The 22,000-nt window shown below is 24.5% G+C and overlaps 1 long non-coding RNA gene across 1 annotated transcript in view; it reads left to right on the top strand.

Moving 5' to 3' along the window:
• Positions 1 to 494: 494 nt before the first annotated feature.
• The window catches only part of LOC147656331 (uncharacterized), a 309,998-nt gene continuing 288,492 nt past the window's right edge, over positions 495 to 22,000 (top strand). Inside the window, exon 1 of the long non-coding RNA XR_015294611.1 lies at positions 495 to 1,012. This is a non-coding gene — a long non-coding RNA (uncharacterized LOC147656331). The remainder of the gene's footprint in view (positions 1,013 to 22,000) is intronic.

Below are 22,000 nucleotides of genomic sequence, written 5' to 3'. Positions count from 1 at the left end.
TGCATGCAGCTTGCTATCGCCAACGACATTTAATTGCCAAGAATAGAGTAAAGAATCGAATAAACAAATGAAGAAAGAAAATAAGGAGAGAAAAGGGCGAGAAAAATACGGGTTTTTCGTTAAATTGATATGGCGTTAATCACATTACGACAGAAATCAACCTAACGGCTCGTACAAAATTCAATTCTTATCGATTTACTTATACTAATAAAGGAAATTACAAAAAAGGGTAAGAACTCTCGCGTGTAGGAAAGAGCGAAACGGCGAAAAGAGGGGAGAAAGGAACCAGGCGTGAGGGTGAGAAAGAGTTGGAGGGAAAGTAGGGGCGAGACTAGCGGTTTCTCTCCATCGACTGCTCCTCTCTATCTCCCATGCTCTCTAGTCAGTATAGGGTGGCACTCCTGCCAACCAGCCAGCCAATCCCCACTCCTTGCCTCATCCCGCTGGTAGCGCCACTCGTGGCAGCTTTCTCAATCGCTCCGTTCGCGGTGGTCAGTTGGTCTTTGTCTGTCGCGCGCGTTTCGTGATTGGGGTGTTGTCGGAAGGGTGGAGGTGTCAGGCGCCAGTCGTTACGCGAACGTTGAGTTCGAGATTTCTGTTCTTTGTCGCGAGACTTTTTCTTTCACGAGTTACAGTGTTCGTGATCGTTAAATGTTCGTTCGATTCATTCGCGGTGACACACGTGCGTTTTTTCATCATTTAATTGTGATCGGATCCGATCGAATGTTGGATCCGCGTGATATCAATCGAGAAGGAAACTCGATCTAGATCGTTGATTTCGTGTGTCCAAAGATCGCGCTCGTGTGATCGTTGCTCGATAAAGAATAATAGAATAAGTGTCGTATGTGAGACCAAGGATATTGAATACGTTAAACGTTTTCGATTGTTGTGATTTGGTTATTAGTTACGGAGGATATTTCATAGTGTTATACGTGCAACAATGGAACTGTAACGGATATCGACGGTGATTCAATGCAGCCATGAGACACATGGAATCGTGACGATTTCGATGGTAAGTGGATCAGTGGTGTATCTATTTCGTTGGATTTCGACGTAAATCTGATTCTGGTTCGTGATTAACAACACGTTTCGTGGACTCTCGTTCTTTATTTTTCTCGATCAGTCCCATTACAGTGCCATCCTTCGCCGAGATAGAAATCGAATAAATCAAGGAATAATCGTGTTTTCATGTCTGTTCTTGGAATGTGATACCGATCTAAGGTTCATTGAGAGATAGAATCTTATCGTATCTGAATTTATGGAAATTAGATTATAGATTATGGAAAGTTTAAGTACATCATTCATACAAGGAAGGTTCGACCATTATTGTAGTTATATAGACATTAATGCTTGTAATTCTTCGTTATTTTTTTTTTTTTTTTTTGATAGAAAATAACAGTGTCTTTTGAAACCTCGGAAGGAGTTTACTCATAGTCATCATTAACTCGATTATCAAACCTAAATTCAAAATTCTCTTTCCTGAAACAAAAAAAAATATTTAAGAAAAATTAGTGATTATATCGCATTAAAAATTAAATTTTCGAAAAATTTTTTTTTCCTAGCGACGATTTCGATTACGATCACAATTTTTAACTCCTTTCACGTATGAAATATTCTATTCTGTCGAAGTATGGTATGTGTCAAGTCATTCGCCATTCTGAAATAGTGCATCGAGAAAAATCGTTCAAAAACTTCGATTTGAGTTCGACGTTGGATGAATCTTCCTGAAACGAGTTTGATTGAAACGAAAAGGATATCAGAAGAAGATATATTCTCTTCTTTCTTTCGGTGAATACCGATAATCGAGAGAATCGGATAAACTGTCCAACTCTGTTCACATCCCTTTTAAACATATCCGTTCGACATCTACAAAGTTTTAGTGTCTCAAAAGTTAAAAAAAGATAGGAAATACGAATGGATGAGCAAATAAACGACAACGAATGGATTTGTCATAAAACTCGAAAGAAAGGTTATCGACCGTGTCCTGCCTTTGACTTTTCGGGGACAACAGTTATAAATATGAGTTCTTTTTATATGCGTGCAATTCAAGCGATAACACGGTAATACTATGTCGCTTCTTTTTGTTTATCCACTTGTTTATTTTCCTTTTCGAATTCCTTTTCTTCTTTAAGATAGTCTTCTCGAGAGGTTAGATGTTTTCTGTGACGAACTCGTACAAGAGGGGGGGGAATTCGTACAAGTTATTGTGGTGCTTATTATCAGTTTTATAATTTTTGTTCAAATGAAAATTTTTCTATTTCGTTTATAGATTTCGATATATAATAATTTTATGAAAATATTTTCGTGTGTGAGTGAAATTTTTTAAAACTTTGAAACTTCAAATGATAAAAATAAAAGAAAAGTTTGTGAAGTATTTTATGTGGATTTCAAAAGGAAAAAAAATTATTATTGTGTCGTCTCATCGAATATTTATCTTGGATACTATATTTCATAGATTGTTTATTACAAAGAACAGCTATGTTTTCATGGTGGAAAAAACAAAAACTTTTCATGATGGATATAATTAATTGTCGTGAAAAAATTCTTCACATATTGTACGACATGGAAATAATAGAAGTAAAAAAAATTGCTTCTGGATTATTAAAAAAAAAATAATATAACAATGTAGTTCCTAATAAATTATAAAATTATTATAAAATCATGGAACATCTATGTATTATTCGAAGTTTCATTAGTTTTATTATTCGTACAACTACTATGTAATTCATACCATATTTATTCTTTTTTGTCAAAATTAATGAATCTAACTATTAAAACAAAATCTTTTTTCAATATTTTAGTATTATGTTTATTTTCACAAAATTGTAATATTGTTAAAATCGAAATAAATGATATTATTTTAACGTATGGAAAAGATGAAAAATAAAAATATGAATAATAAATATACCAAGAAAAACGATTAAGAAATTATTAATATGGAAAATAAAAAACGATTAATATAATATTATTATAATAATATTATAATATATAATGAAAAAATTAATTAAAATTAATAGAAAATAATGATTTGGTGTTCAGATTGAAATATAAAATTGATAGTTTTTATTTTTATTAATTTTTGATAATAGAAATAATTGTGAAATAGAAACATGTCAGTGGAACATTTAAAAAGTAATATTATAAATAAAATTCTAAATTAAAAAATTAACTAATGATGTTTTTTATTCTAAAATATTCATAATTTTCGAAAAGAAAATGATTTGAAGAAATATAATTTCAAAGTATTAAAAAGAAATCTATATACATTTTTGATAACTTAAGTCATAAAATCATAAAGATTTAAATTATATGAAATTATAAAAGAAAGAAAATATGAAACATGAATTGAAAATCATTATTATCTAGAAATATTTATTTATTTTTTTTTTAGTTTCGGTGTTTTTTTAGATCGGTGTTTTATTTATATTTATTTTTAAACAAATTATTTTTCAATAATCTATATATAATATACATATAGATTTCATTCAATAGAAAATGTTTTATTCAATAAACTTTCTTTATTGAATATAAAGTTTTAAGTTTTTTGTCAAGATTTATAAAAATAATCATATATCAAATGTCATAAATTTGAAACATTGTTTGCGGAGTTAAAAAACAATAAATATTTTAGATCTTTAATGAATAAAGAATGAATAAATTAAAAATTAAAATTTATTTAAAAAATTGATTGTTTAACTCAATATATTCGGTATAAACTAGTTACTTTTTTATATAATAGAAACAAAATACATTTCAATGTGACGATAGTGAAGACACGAACGTTGAAAAGTTAGTAGACCGAATTAAATTATAATAGCAACATAAAGATGAAACTAATATTGACTAAAAACATATTCTATGTATGATATACAAAAATTAATTATGAAACATGAAATAAAATCTTTATTTATTTTCGTGTATCTTTATTTATTTGTATTTATTTATAAAATAAAATCTTTTTCAAATTTCTTTACCTTAAATTAAAACATAGTATTGTATGATAACAAAAGATGCAAAAGCACAACAATAACAAAGATTTAAATAATTCTGCATGAAATGAATCAATTATTAATATAAATCGTATAATTGTTCTCGAATGGTTCATCTGTTTTAATCTGTTTAATGAATCCGTAATAGAGTGCCTCGAAGTAAAACTTTGACATTTAGGTATGTGACAATTAGCTTCACTAATTCTATGATATAAGTTATTAGTGTGATCTTTCAAAACTTTAGACAAATAGACAAAATAGATTATCGATATTCTTAATTTTGAGAAAATATAATGAATATAATTTTATATTTTTTATATATTTGAATCAGATTGAGATACAGTAGTGCTTGGCTAACTATATCGCATCTTCTATTTCTTTCAATCATCAATTTCTGTATGAAGTTTCAATTACAGAAATTGATGATTGAAAGAAATAGTTTTTCAGGCAGGCAATATTATTTATATGTAAAAATATAAAATTTTGATCTTCTGTCTTTTATCATTCACTAATTTTTATAATTAGAATTCTAATTTTTAAGGTACATGTATATGTATATAAAATTTTAAGTACCATATTCAATTCATAATAATATAATAACTCGATTGATTGATCCATCTTTTCACTAACTGCCATTTTTTATTTACCAACTTCTATTTTGTGACGCATGAATATGGAGATTCTTTAGATTTCGAGAAGTTGTCGAGGCGTCGAGTTTCGTAGAATACTTATTCATTGTCAGTTGTTTGTAAACATTTCCTATTCACAGTCGTATTCAACGAAACTCATTTTAAAACATGAATTCTCGAAATACTTTTGACAATTTAATTTAATCTTTCGATTTGATTTAATATTTTCGATTTCTCACTTATCTCTAATATTTTTAAATGATCATAATTAAATATGACTAAACATATTTAAATTTTCGATGCTAAATAGTGATGAATTGTGGTATGAAGAATATTTATTTTTATTGACAATGAATCATAGTAAATACATATGATTCTCTAATTTATTAATTTATTAAAAGGAATTAAGCTATAAATGATATCTATTTTTATTTAATCGTTTCGAATTTTTATAAGGAACAGTTGATGTTTTAGAATTGATGTTTCCATTTTACCTTTGTTTATACACTCGATATCATTAAATGTAATGTATATAGTCTCGAGATTCGATTTTTTTCGATTTCTATTCATTTATATAATTGATATTTCATTTGATATTCAAAGATTTGAAATTTATTCGAAATTAATTCCAATGATTTCAATATGGTATTGTCATAATATTAATCTAGCTTGATATTATTGTTAATATACATTATTTCTAATATACATTCTAAATCTTGAAATAAATATTTAAATAAAAAATTGCATGAGAGGGATTGATATTATATCCATCATTATTAATGCTAAATACGTAACGAACAAGTCTATATTCGTTTGAACAAAAATTTATTTTCGAAAAATTTTGATACTGTTGCAATTTGTCATGCAAAAAAAAAAAAAATAAATGAATAATCGATATAAATAAATAGTCTTGGGACACTGAAAGGGAGTCTCGCATGATAAAGTACTCTTCTCATCCTCCTCCTCCTCGTTGCCGATTTAATTTCATATTCATATAAAAATTTCGTTTAACATAAATACCGTTTATCGGCTCATATATTTTTACGATACGTATTACTTGTGTTAAAGCGTTTCATAGATTACGCGCAGAAAAGAATATTCTGCCAGAAATATTGTAAAACATCAATTTTTTAAATGATATCAACAATGTCAGTTTTAAATTAAACAAATGATCGATGACGATTTTCGCACGATTTTCGAACGTGGTATTTAAACAACGATGCGATATCAGAATAATTATATATTTTTTTTTTATTATTCTCAATTTCTCTTTGTAAAGCGAGATAAATAATTAATAACCTTACGTTGTGTCGTTGGTAAGCTTGCTTTGTAAAATATTTATTCGTGCGATCATAAAACGAATGAAAATTAATAACTGTAACTTGAATTGTGAATTCCATCTCTAACGAAACGAGAAAATCACGTATATTTAAATCGAGGATTAATTATTACTGCGAATTTACCGTTGTCGTAGTAAACGATGGTTCTATGAAAAAAAAAAAAAAAAAAAAAGACACGATGAAAAACAGGACAGGACTATTATGTGATTTACAATACATATTTTTTTCGCCCACTGTGTTATGGCTGTCGTCCTAGATATCGTGCCATCTGCAATCTGTAGTCGTCCAACGCTTATTATTAATCTAGAACACAATATTTCATTCCAATTGCGAAGAGAAATCACGCTACGGTATTTTGTATATAAATATATATGTAAACGTGAAAGTATTTAAATATTCGCGAGAAAAATATTAAATAATAGAAATATATGTGTTAAATTTAAATTTCGAAGATAATATACAGTATCTCACGTGATGTTAATATCTTGATTTATGCCACTATTATTATCCGTAGTAAAATATGTTGTCAAATAAAATGGTTTCAAAAAATAAATATATTTTGGTATTATTGATTTTTTTATAGATGCGAAGATTATTTAAAAGTTAATTTCGTTTTTTCAAATGGATTTATATATCTTTTTATTATTTGATATAGATATTGTCTATAAAAAATATTAAATTAGGTATGCTTAAAATATACTAGAATAGAAGATATTTTAATTAGAATTTTGTAAAACTTCTTGTATGCTAAGAGTTATTCGATTATTTGTGTTTTTCTTATTTTTCGTATAAAAAGTTTTACAATTTAAATTTTAAAATTGAAATTAAAATGTATTCTAAACTAATAATTCTTAAATATATATGAAGCGATTATCGAATTATATTAAAAAATGCAATAAAAAAAAAATGATATGATTTTATTTGATTTTATTGAAAAAACAAAGATGGTTTTCATATAATCTTTACATACAAAAAAATACAAATATTTTTTAATAAAAAAATTTCTTCTTTTAAAACTGTTCAATTTTTGAAACATGATTATTATTAAATAATCATATAATAATAATATAAATCAATATGTCTATATTAAAAAATATCCAATATAAAATCTTAAATGAATTAGATAATATTTGTAAAAATTATTGAAAAATTTATGAATATGTACAGAGAAGTTACAAAAATATTTGAATGCATGAATTATTATTTATTTCATTTATATATTACCTTATATTGATATTTACTTTTTTGTTCCATATTGTGAATTAATTTTTCTATTATATTTATTCAGTTTCATATTTTAATAATTTCCTCTTTTCATAACGTTTTGTTATATATTCCATAACTACTCAATGTTCTACTTGTTCCCCGTTATTTTATAGCGAGTGTTCGAATATTTTTGTGTACATGTGTATCTATTGTCGCTCTCTATATTCCATGCGCTACTGCCATCTACGCGTCAGTTTCTTTCATATGTAAATATACCAGGACGCATATAAATTACGCTGTTAAATATTGTGCGTTGAGATTACCTCGACAAGAAATATGTACCAGCTTTCTAGTTGATAGTTTTTGGTTAAAGTAAAAACTCTTGCTTTTCTTACTCGACTCCTTTTGTTGTTATATTGTGAAAATAATTCCATATCGCTGAACGAAATATCAGTTGCATGGCATTCCGTATAGGTTAGTAATGTTGTTTAAGTGCAAATTTTTATTTTATCATAAGTTTGATTTTCGCAAATATTTAGTTTTTTTCTAATCTTCAAAATGCAAATATCGTTTTTGGTTGTCTGCAGAATCTATCATGACAATGTGTCATTATGTGGTACATTATATTATTATATACATATAATATGTAAACATCTTATATATATGTATGTAATTTATATGTATTTATATGTGTTATATATGTATTTTAAATTTTATCACATTTTTGAATTTTGAATTTAAGGGACGGAAAATCCTATATGAAGTTCGATCGATCAATTCATTTAATCTCTTAATTTATAATATCATAAATCATATTTGTGATAGGCATTATAATTTCGATTTAATAAAGATTGAATGATATTATATCATAACGAAGTTTAAATTTAAGATCAAGGATTATCAAATATTAATCATACATAAATTTCGATGTTATTTTGGAATATGACATAATCAATAATGTTTCAAAATTTCAAAATAGTTTAAATAGTATAAAAGAAATGAGAATACGAGAAGAGGTTAACGAACTAATGAACGAGTTTATATAACAGCTATATAAACTACTATATTTAATCTCTTCATTTATAATATTATGTATTTGTGATACAATAAATATTATAGTTCTGATTATAATAAACATTGTATACTCGTAAAAAGTTCAGTTTTAATTTGAATTTGGAATTATTAAATGATTTTTTTATATTATTTTATATTTTCTTATAAAGATTGGATTTTGAAGCTTCTTTAGCCTAATATTTATTGTAACATAATAAGCATAATATTAAATATATAAATACATATAATTTAACAAAATAAATTTTTTATTATTTAAATATTGTACACATAATTAATCAAATGAAAATATAAGATCTTACATTTATATTTATTATTTAAATTTATTTTAAATTAAAATTATTATATACATTGATTTCGTTCATAAAAATTCTCAATAATCTTAAGGTGATTTTTTATCTGTGCCAATTTATTTTTCTTCGTTAAAATATCCTATTTAATATTTCTTTATTTCATAAATATATAAAAATATTTTAGTAAATATATTTTTAAAGATTTTTTTTAGAAATTTAAAATCAGATTTAATTTGTTTTTTTTTTTAATTATGATATGAATTTTATACGTAAATAAGTTTTTATTGTGTAAAATATAAGATTTTTATCATTTTTCCAATTCTAGTGCATAATAAAAATGCCAATAAAAGTATATATAAATAAATAATACATATCTAAATTAATAATAAGATTTTAAAATAAAAATATATATTATCAGTACTAATAATTCATTTTATTTTATTATTTTATATAATACATTAGCTATAATTAATGTTCAAATTATATAGTTATAGTAGAATTATTTATTATCAAAACTAATAAGAGAGACAAGAATGTTCGAATAAGTGAATTTTTGGATAATGAAATAAAAATTTTTCTTAGATGAATTATTTTATATTTTAAAATTGATTTAAAACAAAATTAATAATTAGAATTAATAATATGAAAATTATTTTTATTATAAAAATATGAATATTATATTTTTTAAGCTGTTAAGTTGTATAAATTTTTAAATACAAGGATAATAATAAAAAAATGTTTATCATTCAAATAACATTTCATTTCACTCTTCTTTCTTTTAGTGCTATTTTAGCAATATCTAAGAATAATATGATTTTACATAAAAATTTACATAATATATACTATATATTTTATATTTACATAATATATACTAGATAAAAATATATTATAATATAAATATATTTTATTTATTTATTTATTTGCTTTATTTCAATACTCGTCAATAACTTTTTATGCTTATAAATAATATTTGTATAAGAATATATTGCAATAGAAAATATATTGCAACAGAAAATATATTGCAACAGAATATTTCTACAATTTATATATGTACAATGTTAATGGAGACTAGATTGTCAATTATGACTTATTACCATGACTTGAGAGATTGATATTAACAATTTGTCTTTACTATAGTTATAATAAATATATAAACTGTTCTTATTATTTTAACGATCCAGAATTTCTAAATTTTGTTTCTTACTTCATTTTATTTATTTATATGTTTATATGTTTCTATTATAAATAATAGAAAACAAAAATACAATTTCAAAAATATATATATTTGCATACATTCTCGAACCGATTCTAAGGAATGTGATGATTTTTAATTTTGTTTTTCTAGAAGATTAGATTAATTAATATTAAGTTTAATGTTATTAATAATTTATATAATTATTAACCCTTACGTTATTACGGGCCACTATATAAGATGTCGCGTATCGTACGATATGACGAACGAATATCTTTCTGCACACTTTTTGCACATCGAATATCTTTCTCTGGAAATGTAGCATTGATATTTTGTTTTTATCAATTTTTTTTTCAATAAACACCGTTAAAGCAACGAGCACTGTACATATTTTTGGTGCGACGGCTCGTTCAATGGCGTGGTGGAAAAGTCGCCCGTAGCGAAAGAGTTAATATCATAATATGTTTTTATATTATTACTATTTTCCATTAAATTATTTTTAATAGATCATTATTGGTAAAATATAAAACTCAATAGATTATTTTCCCTTTCCCAGAATAATATGCTTTTATTAATCTGAAAAAAATAAACGTTATTAATAACCTTTTATTTCATAGAAAATAAAATATTTTTTTAAAAATACATTTATTCCTCAATATCAATTTACTCGAATATGATGACAACTAACTCCATGTCTTCACTATACTATATGAAATATACATCGAAATATCCATAACACACTTCTCAAATATCCATTGTCAATTTTAAATTTTCTCCATTTTATCCATCGCTGTGATAATGGAAAACATCTCTTTGTGAATAGAAATACTGTACTTTTGGATAACAGAATATTATAATATTTGTATAATAAAAGTTTTATTAAAAATGCGAAACGATAAACAACTAACGAATTAGTCCACATTTTAAAAACAAACATTTCGAACACATCGTCCGTCCATCGCGTTGAACCGAAGTGACTGACTCGCGTAGGGGATAATCAGGTGATGCGTAAAAAAAGGTCAGAAAATTGGCCGGAAAGGGCAGTAGCGCGGCGCACCGGTGGCAGCAGGTGACGGTAACGCAGTTTGTTTCCGGTATCGAACAATCGAAGCGAGGTGCAACGCGCGTGACGACTGTACAAAGGCAGATGCAATTTGATGCATTGTGAGCCGTATGTTCAGAGGGGCCGGTGCCATGAGTGCCACCGTATATTTAGCACTTGGCGCAGGATGCCATGCAGACTATGACAGAACGCTTTTCATTTCCTATTGGGTATCTCTCGATGCTTATGATTAATGAAATCATTCCTGGCAAACGATGTTGCGATTCTTCGTCGTCTCCGCTCGTTTCCCCTATAATGAATGCTAACGAACGAGCCGAACCCCCCTTTCGTTCACGGATGTTGTGTTTCATTGTCGATGGTCGTTCGGCTTGAAATTCGTGCTCGTGCTTCGTGCACGCTGATTGTTATATGCAAATCTACACGTGCGCCATGTAAAAGTTGGGTTTTTTTCTTCTTTTGTTTTGACATGTACGCATTAACATTGGTAAAAAGAATTGGTTTCTTCTGGCCTTTTTTTGCAATTTTTTTGGTTTGGCAACTTGAAACTCGTTCAATTGAAACTTCAATTTCGATTATATAGTCGATAATAAAATTCTTTGTATATGTCTTAAGTAAATTTTTTTATTAATAAGTTGTGTTATTAAAACGAATGGAAATTTTATTTTTAATGAAATTTTGTATTTATGTGTAATCAATTTATTATATAGAGTAATTTTGTTTTATATTTGTTGGAATATCGCAAGGAAAACTTTAGGAAAAATTATAAGAAAAAACTTTATAATAATATATATAAACTTTATAAATATATAAAAATGTGTCTAAATTTTAATGCTGTGTCACTTTGCTGTAAATATTTTGATATTAAATTAAAAGTATGAAAAAAAATGTTTAAATTTCAAGTGTTAATTTATATAATTGTTTCATTCATACATATTATAATACGTTATATTTTGTACATATATGTATAAACATTTATTAAATCAAAATTTTCGTGTGAAATTTTCTTCTTTTTTTCTAAAAAAGTATATAAAGATTTTTATAATTGACTGTATATATATATTCTTCTCTTTCGAAAATTTTACTACATGCAAAATGGCAGATATAATTATCTAAAACAGATTATTTTATATGTGAATAATTTCTGCAAATCGATTAGGTTTTTAATCATTAAGTAATTTTACTTATATGCTCAATAAAGAAACGTGTCTATGTTGTTTTTATGGCATAGTTAACCGCGTATATTCCTTTCGAGGAATGTCGTTCAGATATTTAACTAGCGGTGAAGTGAGTCAGTATTAGTTACTTTGGTCGATCAGGTGTTTCAGAGAACGTAATAATAATAATCTTTAGATAACGATTTATTACAAGATATTCGTGAAAGTACCTATTCATTTCGAAATAATAGCACATGTTGGTAAATTTAATAGGAAAATGAGACAGGAAATGATTTCACTTTTCGATTCAATTTTCTATATAGCGTGCAGTAAAATTTGTTTATACTATCCGATATAGTACATTTGACGAGACTTGCACAAACATTGTTGCATATCATTAATTTGGAATTTATATTATGACACTATGCATATATAAATATTCTATAATAATATACGCAAGAATATCGAATTCGTATTAATATATTCGTTATATTTGTGAAATATAAGAAGAATCATTTCTAAAGTTAATTCAAAACAAATACAAAAGTTGATATACAAAAATAATTGATTAAGACTTATTTATTTTTCTATCTTTATCTTTATCTATGTTATAGCTTATATAATGTAACTTAATAAAGTTATTAATTGATATTTTTGTATATCAGCTTTTGTTTTAATTTTTAATATCAAATGATATCTCCCATAATATCCTGTGATTTATAATATAATAAAAAAGTAAGAAAGAGATATAAAATAAAAATGTTTTTACTCGATGCTTAATTTTTGAAAAAATTTAACTTGAAAATTTATTGCGTGTATTATATAAATAATAAGATATATTTCATCGAGTGACGTAATGTTTGTATTATGGATGTCTCTTGAATGTTGAGATGAATTTTTGTTCTTTTTGTTTCAGAAATTTATAATAGAGGACGTGTATAAATCAAATTTGTGCGCTATATAAATTAAGAATTGGATATATGTGGCATAATAATTTTTTTGAATCATATGTTATGAATCATATGTTTTTTTCTAAAAAGAAATCAAATACAATATATTTTTGATTATTTTGAGGAATAGGAATGAAATATAATTTCAATAAAATATATACGTGTCTTGATAAATATAATAGAATAATTTGATATATCACAAATTAATAGAAATAATTTATTTTTTCAACAAATAATGTTATGTTGATATTAAGAATCACAATAAAAAAATTTAAACAATCATTCAGTATATAGGAAACACGAGACCTCTTTTGTATTACATTGAAATCAAATATATTTATCAATATATTTATTTATAAATATATTTAATGGAAATTACTTAACTGTATGAAGACTATACAAATATAAAATATATCTACAAAAGATCACAAATATTGTTTATAATTTCTATCTTTTAAGATTAAAAGAGATAAAATGAATCGTATTTATATCATCTAAGAAAATAATTAAAGTCCACATCCGAAAAATGAAAAATTGAAATTCGTAACATTATTTTCAATCATTGATCATTATTTATGATTTACTATTATAATTTACGATCTAATTTCGCATATACATGTTTATATATTATTAGATTATATATTCGTGGAACGTCTTTTGAGGCCAAATTAAACACAAAAATTAGTATACAAATTAATATATCAATTGAGGCTTATTCATTAAGTTGCATAGAATCAGACAATTCTATCTCTGCCACATCGATGCGCTGTTTCCTTCTTTCACTATTTCGCTTCATCTAAAGTTTAATTGCTCGTAACTTAAATACATAATCTTTAATCGATATTTCTATACATCGACTTTTGTATTTATTTTCTTGGCCTCTATATTATATCATATTCATATATGTACATTAATATCCTTTATTATCTTACACAGGATTCACTGGAACGTATAAGATGTTTTTCCAGAATTGAAAGGATCAACTCATATAGCAACATCTGATATCGAGATGAAAACGAAATGAACAGTAAACGAGACAGAATCGCGGTTTGCTCATTTCTTGCAAAAGGAGTTAACGACGTTACACAATGCGGAACACTTGTCATTATCGATTCCCGTGGTGGCTTTTACTACGATAAATATCCACTTTGCCTGTTATTACATTCCGTACGGATCGTCTAGCTTGTGTGAACTAGATAATGCGATCTTTTTCTCCATTACGCGCTATCATTATTGGCGATGTATCGAAATTGTATGCTCGAACCCTCTGTGTAAAAGGGGGAAAGGGAGACTCGATGGAACGTGGATATCTGTGGTAGAAATTGCAACAGCTGTGGAACGTTAAAGATGTTTGTCGTGCATTTGCATCGATTGGATAACGAGTTTCATCTTTGCGGTAGCGAGTAATTTCATAATAAAGATGGTTGTTACGTATAAATTATAATATATCTCGATATTTTTGCATTTTTTCGTTTTAAAATTTGTCGAACCAATATTTGTGTTGCATTCGTATTCGATTGGACAATGATCAGACAAAGAATTTGATATTTGGGTTAGTGAATAATTTCAAGTGTGATAAAAAAGTTTCAAAGTGAAAGAAACATAGTGGATTAAAAATTGGATTATTCTTTGAAAATACAATTTTATAAAATAATCATTAACATAGGCATGTGCAGAATTGAAAATTTTGAAACAAAAGACGGGTGAATTTTTGACAATTTTTGAATTGATGTAATATACTATAAATTAATGATAATTATGTATTTTATAATTTAATTTTATAAATAGAAAAGTAAAAGAGAGATTACTTTTACTTTTTGTATTTATCTTTTGATAGAAAGTTTTGGGATAAGTATAAGGAATTATTGTCGAAAGTCATTTAAGTCATTGCTCAAATCAACTACAATGGAAAATAAATTATTTCGAGATATTGATCGAATATTTTAGTATTTTTTAAATAAAAAACATATTTCATATTAAAAAATACAAAAATGATCTTTATATCTTTCCTACATCACAAAAAAAAATATTATTGATATCGTATTATGTTCTCCTTGAAATCATGAAAATGGATTTGATGCATTTTTTCTATTATTAAATTATTAAAAAAAGTGAAATATTCAGATGATTTATTTTATTATGTGCTTAGTTGTATTATTTTAGCTATATTATATGTACCTTGTAATGATTATAACATTACTTTTGAAAATATGCAAAGTATTTATTTTGTTTAAACACTAAAATATGCTTTAAGAAAAGAATTATGAAAAAAAATTTTACAAGAATTATTTCATATGAAATATAATATTAATAGTTTTTCTTTAGATGGATAAATTTTTTTTTTATAAAAATCATATGATGATTAATTTTAATGTTTGATATAAAATTAATTTAAATATACTTTTTAATTCAATTATTATTTTTTTAAAAAAGTATATCATATGTTAAAAATCACTAATTTAAAAAATTGAAATTTGTAATTCTTAGCACATGAAAGAAAAGGAATACATAAAGCAATATTATAAATTTTCTCTTTTCGTTTTTCATAACTATTACAAATTTCAAGATACAATATGTTCTAAACTAATAATTATTCAACATAAATAACTAAATATTTTTTTATGGAAAATAACAATTTGTATCTATTATTAGAAATTATATATTAGAAATTATTTGATTTCATTAAAAAAAATAAATTATCCTTATATGATTTTTATGAGATCATTTAGAATTTAACTGCAAAATTTTTGCAATTATCAATATTTGTCCATATTCAATATTTGTAGTTCTTTTTAATTTTTAATTGTAATAATGATTATGGATTGAAACTTAATATATATAATTAGAAAAAGAAAAAACATATAAAATAGTAAATGGAAAATAGGCTGTATAGTTTCTATACAAATAAAAATTAATATCTATAATAATTACAAAGTTTTTGCAATTATTCAATACTCATTTGAAAAAACTAATTCCAAATGAGTTTCAAATAATCCTTTTAAAATCGATTTTTGATTGTAATGATTTTTGATAATGAATTTTTGAATTAATAACGATGATTTTTAATTGCAAAAATCTTTCAAATAATCGTGAATTTAAACTTTACGATTAATCCATTACGAGTCACCAAGATTCTGACCAAGATTTTCGATATTCGATATATTCATTTCGCTTATGCATCTATATCTGCCTTGTGTCCTTTGTGAAACTAGACTCGTTGCTAATGACAAATATCGAATATCTGTCATGCTAGAACGTTTATGCGCAATCTGCTCTGACACTGAAAGTGTCATTAGAAATACGTTTCTGAAAGGTCGAACGTTTCGCGACGCGATTCATTATTCCGTATTTCTAATGAGGCTTTCGTTCGAGAATCAGCGATCTTATGATCAATCTAATAGTTATTAATAGTATTTCACGTATTTATTCGATGATGAATGAGTTATATATTTAATTTTCATGAAATAGAGAAGTTAATGTTTGATGAGAATGTTATTCCAATTTATCAATGTAATGTTCAATTTAAATTTATTTGATAATAACAATAGTTATTTATCGTTAATTTTACTTTTATAATATAAAATATGGAATATATATATCGAATAAATACAATATTAAGCGTTTGAATATATATATGCTATTTTATGAGAAAATTCACTTATTTTGAAAAATTTGATTTTAATGAAAATTTGTATATAGATATATATATATATATAGACATTTATTTTGCGATAAAAAGTCTTTTTGAAACTAATATTCAAATTTATATCATTTTGTTATGTTTTATGTGGAAATATTTTTTAAAATTAAGCAATAATATTTTTTACAATAAAGTTCTAGAAATTGAATATTTTAGTTTAAAATAATTTAAAATTTTGCTTTATTTCGTATCATTACGAAGTTATATTTAAAGAAACGGAAAATAATAATGAAACTTATAAAAGTTATAAAAGTTACAAGTATTAAAAGTTATAAAACTTATAAAACTTTCAGTATTATGAAGAGGTTGACTTCATCCCTTCCAAGAAGTAATATTCCACTAATAAAAAAATTGTTTCATATATAATCTATTAATATTTATATATTCACAAGATTTGATATGAAATTTTGATAATATAATTTATTAATTGAGTTAGTCTCAGATACATACGTGACAAGTCAAACTTATTATGCATTTATTGTGTTATAGTGCATGATGATAAATTCGATTCTTGAATTGAATTGTAATATTTATGACTAACAAATTTAAACTGACATCATTAATTGAATTCAAGCAAAATTCTTCTAAATTACAAACATAAAATTAAGAGTGGGAATGCAAATAATGTCAAGTATCATTACATATGCTTAAATGTTTCGAAAATTTTATTAATAATTGTTGGAATTAATAACTTATTGTTATGATTATTTATTTCTGTAATATATATATATATTACAGTTAATTATTAATTATGTCATTCATTTTATAGAAATAATAAAATAATATGAATTTTTACATAAAATCTGTTAATTTAAATATTAAATTTTTACTAGTGGCACGTATATATAAAAATTAAATTGAAAACAAGAAATATTATATATAAATAATTTTTTTTAAATTAAATTAGTATTAATGAGCCAAAATTCATAAATTCAATGTTAATACTATGGTTAAATTAATTCTTAAACAAATTCAAAACTCATCGAATTTATTTTTCATATTCATTGAACAATTCTTATAGACTGATATGTAGAAATAGTTGAAGGATTAGAGATAGATTGAAATTTGATTTTTAGATTCACAAAATTCGAATCTGAAACTTTATAAAGTCTTTAAATTTAAACTTTTCTTTTTTTTTTTTTTAATATATATTTTGAATAAAAAAAATAATATAAAATAATTATACAATCATTTTGCCATACTCGTTTCATTCGATCGAAAATTAATAAATTTTGATTTTTTGAATTCCTCAATTTCAGATTTAAAATTAATATAATAGTAATAATATTGATTTTTTGGTTTAAAAAATATTTTATTTTTATATCTTATTTCCTCTTTATATTGTTTATTATAATAAAATGCTGAAATATTAATTAAAATCCGAATAACAAATTAATTAGATTATTATTAGAATAATCACAATATATTCGTGATATATATGCAAAATGTTTTTTAAATATATAGAATTAGAGGTATTATTATAGAGAAGAAAAATTACATTTTTTTTATTTATTAAATAATAAATTTGTTAATAATATTAATTTTTAAAAAAAAATAATTATATTCATGAATTGAAAATAAAATAAAGAAAAAAAACTAAAATTAATAAAATATATGAAATTCTAAGATGAATGAAAAATTTCAGAACATTCTAGATACAATAATTTCCTGAATAATTTTTACATGATTACGATGATTTTTTTATTTAATTTTCTAATAATATATAATAGTTAAAAAATAGAAAATAACTATTTTTTTTAGCGAAAATATATGATTTTTTATAGTCAAAACACAAAGACAATTAAAATCATCATTTGAATCAATAAATTAATAAATAAATTTCATCACTTTTTTTATATTATTTTATATTTTTTTATATTAACTTTTGTGTTTGTTTCTATATTTCAAGAATACATTAATATTTCACAATTTTAATTATTAATATATCCTTTTAAATAATTATAATTTAAATTAATAAAATAATCACAAATTACTTATAATAATGATAATACTAATAGTATTCGTAAAATAGTACAATAATATTCGTAGGAGAATGATTTCAAGACTTTCTCTACGAATAATAGTAAATCCTATTACTCATGTACATGCACATATACTCATACATGTGCATGTAAATATATGTTATATGTATCTATGATATTATATATCATATATTAATTGAGGTTAGTTTTAATTAATTTGATTATTAATTTTATTATAATTAGTGTCAAATTCATAGATTTATTAATAAATTACTTTGAATGCAAATTTTTTGGATTGTGATCAACTATGGATACTATAGTAAAACTTCATTTATCTGAATTTCATTTATTGAAACGAAATTTTCAGTATCTGATTAAGTGAACTTTAGAATTGGAATTTTATTATTTGAAATTTTCATCATCACTTTAATTAAAAATGAATATTTGCTACGAACGAAAAAAAAAAATACGTAATTAAAGTAGATTAATATGTTAAATGCGCTAAAAGTATGAGTGAATTCATTTATTAAATTATTAAATTAATTTAAATGAAAATTTAGTAAAAGATAGTAGAATAATCAACAAACTTCTATTATATAAAGTTTCGGTTATTAAACTATTTGTCTCTTCTCAAATTTATATAAATGGAGCTTTATTACAATCAAAATCTATTATATTGAATCTGTGAATACTAGGAGATGCTATGCATTTTCTATCTGTTCGTATAAATTTTTTTTTTTTTTTTTGCAAAAATAAACCTTATATCACAATTTTAAATATTTATATTTTTCAGCTACACTGCATCTCCGACATGACTCTTAAAATCATTATCTTCTAATTATTAAGTACTAAAAATAAATCCATTATCCAAACTATTCTTTTAAGTTATTTATACAAATTCTTCGTTCGAATTTCGAGTTATATAAAATAATAAAAGAAATTCGAGATCTGAAAACAAAATTTTTCAAGTTTCAAAAAGTTTTCGAGGTTTTGGATATCTCATCCTTACCACAGAAATACATTTTAACATTCTCATCCCTCTCCATAGAATGGCCAATAGATCGATACTGAAGGGGGCGAGGGAGCAAGAGAACGTTTGAACGGATATACCGATGGGGAAGAAGAATGGCATTTTCGTAGTACGATTATCGGCTAGTCTCGTTCAAAATTCGCGCGCATATTCTCTCTCTCTCTCGCTCTGCCACGAGGAAAGCCGTCGCTGAGCCCTCTTACTTAAAATTTAAGTAGGATTTAACTTGGAAATCCTGCCGCTTGATTGGGTGATTGACGGTATAAGTAGAGCTTAAAGTTTTGCCGGTAGTTCTGGTAGAGGTGCTCGAGGCAAAACCGGCACAGTTTCTCGCCATCTCTTTCCTCGTTTGTGAAGTGGTGGCGCTGCGATCGATTCTTGGCTTGGATATGCATATACGTATAGCCGTGCGAACGTGCTCCACTTTAATTACCGGCGACAAAGTGGTCGAGAGTTTGTTTGCGTTTTATTGTCTCTCGATCTCATCCGCGCCAACTCGAAAATAAGATTGCACGGAAATTAAGTTCGGATGCTTCGACGACAAAGCGGATTTATCGCGAAGGCAAAATTGACTCGCGCTCGTTTAATGATACCTGACCTGTGATTTAGTTAGCTTCTTTTAAAGACTCGTATCGTGTATATCGATTGTTGATGCTCGATTTTAATCCGTAAATGAGAAAAAGTATCCCCCTTCTTTTTTCTTTTTGAGATAAAATTGTTTGTTATGAATTCATATCTGTAAATACGAGATTTTACACTACAGATTATGCTATTTTAAAAGTATATTATTTAATTAGAAAAATGATAATATTTTGTAATAAATTCGCAATTGTGTTTTATTGATGTACATTATTGTTATTTATGAGGATTATTTCGTATGATTGAGATAATTTAAAATTTTTTTTTTTAAATAAATTTATTGTACTTTCAATTAGATTTAATTTTAATTTTTATCTTCTATAATTTCAAAGATTTTAGCATTTCACAAATTTCGTAATAAAAAATAGATGGAAATATTATAGTAATTACATTATTTATTAATGTTATTAATGCTTTTTCTATATATAACTAATTATAAATAAAATAATAAAATTATGATAATGTAAAACGACATTTTTTATAATTTGTTAATATCAAATGCCAATAATTTAATTTTATTTTTATAAATTTATAATTTGCTATAACTATAATTCCTTTTTTAAAAATATTTATGGAATGACTTACTAGTATATTAATATTATTATAATATTAGAAATTATCAATAATCATTAATAATGTATTTTATGATTATTCTAATGAATCATAACACAAGCTAATAAATTACATTCATTTTTTCTTTTGATAACGTTAGTTGGCAATATTTATACATAAAATTAATTTATATGAGAAAAATTTCCACCTCATACGAATGTTATCGCACATTCATTTATAATTTTTTTTCATAGTTAAGTTATATTTTATTTAAAATTTTTTTTAGCAATAAATATATCTCGTTCATTATTTTAATTATTATTTTTGTTAATAATGATATGAAAAGACTTTCGATTTATCAATAATCTTCTTTCTTTCTGAATTGTCACGTCGAAATATATTGAAAAACATTTTCATAAAATTAATCTTATCATTGCGACATCAAATTATTCAAATTCGAAAAACAAAATTACAAAAATATAATTTAATATCACTTATAATTAATAATGATTTATTGTTATCAATATAATAATAATAAGCGAATTTAAAATAAACGAAATTAATTTAATGAGATACGTGTTTCTCATCGAAATGAGATCAATGATTGTATGTGATTCCTGTGCATATGCAATGTATTCTTATATACAATAATGACTTAATTTATATTTATATAAATAAGTAGTAAGAATTTCATATTTTGAATATATAAATGTATGGTGAATTTTAATTCTATATTTTGCATAACGAACCAGAGAAATTATATTTTTAGAATTTTTTAATTATATTTTTATTCAGATCTCATTATTCTGTCTGCTTACTATAAAAATATTTGCATAAACATCCGCAATATATTGATTATAAATCTGCAATCTTCTAGTATTTTGAATTTTATCAATAGCAATACTGCAGAGCAATGACTATGGAAAAACGTGGCTGGTGCTGTCCGCGATAAGCGACAATGCTCTCGTTAGCCTCGATTTTTCATTAAAATTACGTAATTAACCGAGAAATTATGAAAAGCCGATTAATTTCATAAATATTATTCTTTGCTTGCAATTCGAATTTATTTGTTTTTTTTTTTTAATTTTTTCGATTTAATAATAGAAATTGAACAATAAAGTAATATCGTAAATAATTCAAAATCTATTATTGTTATTCTTAAAAATTTTGGATATGATGATAAAATATAAAAAGGATAAAATTACAACTC

Source organism: Apis florea, unplaced genomic scaffold (assembly GCF_048593485.1).
Source record: "Apis florea isolate Af1SG1 unplaced genomic scaffold, ASM4859348v1 contig_3794_pilon, whole genome shotgun sequence".
Taxonomy (NCBI): Eukaryota; Metazoa; Arthropoda; class Insecta; order Hymenoptera; family Apidae; genus Apis; species Apis florea.
Note: the sequence above shows the minus strand (reverse complement) of the source record. Positions and strands in the feature narration are given on the sequence as shown.